Genomic DNA, 7,277 nt, shown 5'->3' with positions numbered 1-7,277 from the left:
GAATCGCTTCCTTTCCCCACAGGAGTTCAAGTTCATCGTGTACTTCACGTCAAACTACTCTTGTTTTTATTCATAGAAATAATAACTGAGTGATTAACATCCATCAATGAAAATGAATAGGATGGATCTAAATTAAACCATAGCAGATTAATTTGAAATGTATTCATAGTGATTTCCTATAGTTTTAAAAGATTTTAAAATTTCCAGTCAAATCCTCCTTTTTGTATAAAAGCCCAAAATACTATCTTTTGGGTTCATTTAAGTGATCGAAAATGACTATTTCATTGGCATATGTTGCACAAACATCTTTCCTGCTGCTCACGGGCTTAATTTTCCCACTACATACCTCAGCATCATGCTTCACAGGACCCATTTGAATACCACGGCACAAGCTTCCTTGAATTCTTTCCTTTAAAAATCTAGTCATTTTTAAATGATTCGTAGCAGCATAAAATTGTACATATTTGGGGGAGTGGGTGCACAGAGAAGTTCTGATACATGTATATACTCTGTGTAATGTTTAATTCAGGGTAAAAGAATCCTGGAACCTACTACACCACTTTCATGAAGTATGAATAACTAGCATTCTGAAAGAAAGCTGTTTGCTAATTGATTGCAGTGAGCTCGAAGGGATTCATATTAGTAAATGGTGTAAGAGACGGAAGTAAGGGAGATTGTTTCTATGTGTTCATGGAAAGGGCTGTATGGGGAGTCCAGGTTCATTGTAGTGTATAAGACATTAGCTGCCTTTCTGTATGCATTTTGGATGAAATTATTTGTGATTACTTTCCTGTGAAAAATCAATTCATGAGACATAATTTGTGCATGGGAATTTAAACTTAGCATTCTTCACTTTCACACTGCTACTTAATGTGCCATCTTAATAAATGCAGAGACCTAAATTAATTACATCAATTATGTTAACAAAAAAGACCGCGATCCTGCTCTCAGTGAATAGCCTTCATAGTTTCAAATACTCCTGTGTAATACATGAAGGTGCTTAGAAATATTAGCTTCTAGACTTTGAAAAATTCACTTTGAATGTGTGTGATGTTTTACAATTTTGGCCTCACTCAACGATTACAGTGTGATTTTGTAAATGATGTTGGCTTTTTTACCTCATCAGCAGCATATGTAATTATGTATATGAACATGTAAGAAATACACATCTATTCTTAAAAAGATGTCTTAATATCATTTAATGTCCAACAAAGTAATCGAAGTATCGCCCATTTCTTCTAAAACTATATTTGTTTGTTGGTTTGTTTATTGTGTTTTGAAACAGGATCTCACACTATAATCCCAAGCTGGCCTTGAATTCTTAATGACCTTCTTGTCTCAGCCTCTAAAGTTCTGGGATGACAGGCAGGAGCCATTACATGCAGCTCTACAATTACCGTATAAAGGTAGTTCGCTGCTTTGATATGTGGAGATGGGGAGTTTCCTAACCACTTAAGTAGCCTCAGCAAGAAGTGTTAATAAAATGGGCACATCACTAGTCACCTCAAAGATTCTATTTCTTACAAGGAAGATGTTAGAATTTTAATGAAACTAGCATGTTGTTTTATTTCCTCAAACTTTTAGCTATACAGAAATTAAAAAAAAAACTTTTAAAACCATATTTTTTTCTGTTACTTTGGTAGTGACTAGTGTTATATTAATTATAACCACCTTCAGTTGACACTGCTATGTCATAGTAGAGTAACCCGTGGCATCCTATTTACTTGGTTCCAAAAGATCATCAATGAAACCTCTGGAAGCTAGTAAGATGTTTTCCTGTTACACTGGCCTATAGAATCCGTAAATCTCAATCACAGAGGAGCTTGCTTGCATTTTCTTAGAGTTAAAGCATAGTGACATGATGGACAAAAAAAAGTTGTCTTCTATTGGGACCAGCCCCTACTTCACCTCCTAATTTGGTGTACTTTCACCAATATTCCTTTCCAAAAAATTGAGTGTGATTGTTTTTCATAGTTTATTTTAGTGAGATGCAAATTAGAAGTGTTCAAGCTAATCAATGCCACCAAAATCGTTCTTTTAAATAACCAGGACATGAACTCTTTAACAAGACTCACTCATTTCTATTTATAGTTCCCCCGAGCTATGAACTATTCGTACACCCATGTTTCTGCATAATGACTTTTCAATGTGGTTTCAGTAATCATTCCAGAAGGCACAATCTCAAAATATCTATATGCATAAAGAATATATTTAAAATAAAGGCTGAATTGGCTGGCCATGCATTAAACCATTTGCCTGTGAAATCATTTTGTGAAATATCTCCAAACAGGAGACGCTCCAGCCGAGAGGACACAGCAAACATTTTTTTTTCTTTTCTCTTACCATATTGTATCGCCATGGCTTCTTTTGGAAGGAATTCTTCCTCCAAGTGTCCTCTTAGACACGGCTTCCTTCCTCCTCTTACGATGACGAGCCATTTTGAGAACTTGAATTTCATTTAGCCTACACAGGATTAGAAGAGATAGACTCACTCTCAAGCGACTTGCCTTTAAATACTTAATAGCTGAAGTGAGAGGCACTGATGATTCTGTGAAGTAAGTGTGTTAGCACCAGACTCCCCAGTTTTAGAGACAGACAGCATCTCAGAGAGAGGGAGAGGGTGATGCGCTTCCGCGGAAGAGCGCTCATCCTTGGTGGTTCTGAACGCAAGGCTCGCCTCCTTCACTAAGGCTTTGGAGGAAGACATTTTAAAAGCCGCATCTTGAGTTTCAAAATGAAAATGAATTCATTTCTTAAGAGCTTTTCTTGAATTGAGAACATGCATGAAATCTTTCCACACAAATGAATAATGCTTGTATAATTAACCTGATCTTTAAGGAACGATATCAAAACAAGTCCATAGTATTGCTACCATCTTTGTATCCTTATGAGTGCGAAGAGAAACCATATCTACTTATTTATGAATTCAAGTCTTTAGTAACTGGAAAGAATCTTCATGCATCACACCATTAATTTTAATTTTCCTTCCTTTCCTTATACAAATGGTATTACTTCCTTCAATTATTTTAGTCAAGTTGGTTAAATAATAATTCTCTGTGCTCAACTGTATTGCTTTTTGCCCTAAATTTTAGGCAGACTGTTCCTTAGTGTTCATCTCTGGTCAATGTTGACCAAGAGGAAAGATACTTAATTAATATAATTAATTCTAATTGCTCTTAAAATCATATTTAGCTACTGATAGGCCTTTAGAAAATGACATTGGTTCTGCAACTTGGCTCTTTTCTGGATGATGTTTAAACAATTTTCATTGTGGACTGAAGAGAATGTCACCTACGTAACAAGGATTTTAACGGAGACTGAGGACTATAAGTGAATACAGATTCACAATTTTGTTTGGTAATTTCTCATGCGAGCATGAAATAATTTTGTATGCCCTATCTCTGCTATCTAAATGGGCCTACATGTTTTTTTAAAAGATACAGGAGGCTAAAAATGCAAGGAGCTGAAAAATATTGATTGTAGGTGAAGTACACTTACAGCCTCTGAATGAAAATGCCTGCGTACTATCTCTTTCAGATAATGACCTAGTCACAAGCACCCCATCTGATAAATACACCTATTTTAATTATATAAGCACATGACATCATCGTTTAAAACCAACCGATTTCTAAGCACCACAGCTGTTACTAGTTATTTAGAAGTCTAATTTGAGCAGAATGTGTCACGCCAACTTTGCACACACGCGCTCACACAGGCAGTATTCACATTAAAACTTTCACCTCTATTAAATAGCAACAGTTCTTCAAAAAATTCCAACACTCTACGCTTAACAACTAAATAAAATATGTGTCTCCGAGGAGTGATGTGCCTATTTTATTTTTATTCCTTGAGGCGGATCTTGTATTGAGTGGTGCATTTTTGTTACCCCGCTGTCATTTTATTCCAAGATACATGTGGTGCCGGGTGGGTTGAGACTTCCTGCCTCAATGTCTCACTCCTCCCGAATCAAGGGGGAACCTCTCTGACTTTGTTTTCAATAGAGGTCATATAGTCATGCCATCAATATTGAAACGGCGTTTCCTCATGCAAGCAGAGACTTTAATAGCCTCTACAAGGGTTTGTTCCTAAGGGAGGCTCCATACAAAACGGCACAGGCCATCTGTTGTGGTGGGATTTTTAAGTTCCACAGTAATGCTCTGCACCTCTCTCTCATCATCTCATAAAGTGACAGTTTATAACCCATTCTTAGATTTCAAGTCGGCTAACTCATAAAAACAGAGCAGGTCTTCAAACCTACAGATAAGTAGACTATATGACCCAGCCACTGGGGGGGGGGAATTCAAATTTATAATTAAGAATCAGTCATTTCTATTGTTTTTATAGTACTGTCTAGGAAGAAACTATTGCTCTAGCATTGGAGAGCTTTGGGGCACAAGAAAGCTGTGGCAGGTCCCAGACTCATGATCATAGATGGTTATTATGCACACCTGAATACCTCGAGCCCAGAGGAGTGAAGCTGAGCTAGGAAGGGAAGGAAATGGGAAAGAGATAAAAGACAAGGTGGGTCAGAGTGAGGGGAGACCAAGTCAGAGAAAGAGGAAAAGAGGAAGAAAAAAAATCTACAATGAAGAGCAAAAAGTTCTAGTCTCTTAAAAAATATTGGACTTACAGACTGATAGCTTAAAAAAATAGTATAAACTTTGACCCACCAAATTAGAGGCATCAACACCTTGGTTAAATTCTCTAAGGACCACATAAATTTGGCTTTCTGATTTGCCACTCTTATTCTGGGTCTAGAATTCAGTTGATTTTTATATCACATAATCTCAGCTGCTTTAGAATCGTGTCACAGTGGCACTTGAGATGAACAGTATTCATGGCAAAAGTGTGATTCCCACACTTTTATAAGACTATTCAGGTCTTTTGGAGGGTACATTGGCCATAGGTTTTTTTTTCAACCATTACTCAGGCAGAAGGTTTTTTTGGAATATGGTCATTCAAATTTATAACCTCCATTTTTAAAAAAATCCATGTGGATTTATAATAATCATATTTGCAAGATTATAGCCAAGCATGTTGAATCATACCATTTGAACAGCAATATGCATTTCTGCACAGGGCCAATATGTCCCATGTTAAAGATACCTTCATCTCTTTGCTGTGTTTGGAAGCAGGCACAAGGCCCAGAAAGTATAGACCTTATCAAGTGGAGAACAAGAGGCAGTTATGGCAAACCATCCCCAAGACAAACAGGCTGGTGTGTCACTGCTTCTTATTTTGGCCCTGAATTGAGATCGAAGTTCTTTCTATATTTTGAAAATTGGTTTAGGACAGACTGTGGTCTCAGGTAATTTCCTGTTACTGTGATAAAACATCATGACCCAGCAACCTACAGACAGACATCATGACCCAGCAACCTACAAACATCATGACCCAGCAACCTACAGAAGGACTTTGTTTGAGCTGTGGTTCCAGAGGGGAAATAGGCCAGCAGGCAGCAGGTGTGTGAGAGGAACAGGAAGCTGAGACCTCACAACTTGAACTACAAGTGTAAACAGAGGAAACCAAGTAGAAATAGTGTGTCTTTAAGCTCTGAAAGCCTGCCTCCAATGACATACTTCCTCCAAAAAACACACCTCCTAACCACCCCTTCCCAAACAGAACCAACAACTGGAGAATAAGCATTTAACTGCCCAAGACTATGAGGCACTTTCTTTTTTTTTTTATTTTTGAGATTATAATTGCAACATTTCTCCCTTCCTCTTTCTACCTCCAAACCATCCCATGTACCCCTCCTCACTCTCCTTTAAATTCATGGCCTTGTTTTGTCCCCACTAATAGTTAATTACATGTATATATGTATTATTTATATATATATATATATATGTATATATATACACACACATATATATGTAGCATGAGTCTTAAAGAGTCCTTATTAATAATATCAAACCTGGACCAGGAATTGGGGTGAATTCTGGAAGATCAGAGAGACAGAACAAGCCACAGCTAACCTCACCTGGCCAACTTCTCAGCTGGTCTTGTTTCCTCAGACTGGATGCTTCTGTGTCCTCATCCCAATGGCTCTCAGCTGAATTGCTGCTCGAAAGCCTGAAGCTTAACCAGCCAAATGCTTCTAGTTTCTGGTCCTCACGCCTTATATACCTTTCTGCTTTCTACCGCCACTCCCTGGGATTAAAGGCTCGCTTTCTGGGATTAAAGGCGTGTGTCACCATGCCTGGCCATTTCCAATGTGGCCTTGAACTCACAGAGATCCAGAGGGATTTCTACCTCTGGAGTGCTAGGATTAAAGGTGTGTGTGCCACCATTTTCTAGCCTTTGTATCTATTGGCTGTTCTGTCTCTGACCCCAGATAAGTTTATTAGGGTGCACAATATTTTGGGGAACACAATACAACTATATATATATATATATATTGATCCTGCCCTTCCATATAATGTTACTTGTTATGTATGTTTTCAAGGCATATTTATTTTCCAAACCACCACAATTGTCTTTTAAGCCCCAGTCCATCCACAAACCAATGTTAGTCTATCCCCACAGATTAAAATAATAAATATTAATTTTGAAAGGAAGAGAGAAACTTTTGAGAGTTTCCAGTCCAAAGGCAGGCTGTTTGAGCAAAACTAGTATTAAAATGAAATCTTTACAGATTCTAGATGACAATCTCCAAGAGTTGGTGAGCTGAGGTAACTCTGGAGTATACTGTGCTCAGTTAGCCTTAGCTCTGATGATCGAATTGCCTAGTTCCCTCATCCAGTGAAAAGTTGGGAGCCAGGCAGGGCCAACCTTTAGAGACGCTGCTGTTGTCTACATCGTATCGTGTTTCACAGGCTCCTGTTAGCCTATCCTCTCATCCATAGCCCAGTGCAGATCAGGTTGGACTGTTGGACTTCTGAGATAGACACATGCGGCTTTTCTAGACCTCTCATTTCTGCTATTTCTATTCCTTAATGTGAGGTTGGCTGTTGTGAGACCCAAATACATTTGCCAACTTGTTCACTAAACCAGATCCTGTTTTCTAACAAGGACCAAGCTTCATGGAGTAGGTACTTCTTGTTTTCTCTTCCTTCCTTTCACTTCCTCACTGATGAGCCACTGGGGGTCATAAACGTTTCCCTTAGCTCTGAATCAATGATATCCATTTGTAGGTTAATGACACTATGTCCCTGACTTCATGATTATCTTTGTTAACAAAAAGAATATAATTTAAAAATAATTATTAAAGCACATTCATCAAGCCTAGAGCTTGACATCACAAATGCATTTTCATTCAAGTACATCAGGTACTTAAA

Source organism: Peromyscus eremicus, chromosome 13, assembly GCF_949786415.1.
Source record: "Peromyscus eremicus chromosome 13, PerEre_H2_v1, whole genome shotgun sequence".
In the NCBI taxonomy this organism is placed as follows: Eukaryota; Metazoa; Chordata; class Mammalia; order Rodentia; family Cricetidae; genus Peromyscus; species Peromyscus eremicus.
Note: the sequence above shows the minus strand (reverse complement) of the source record.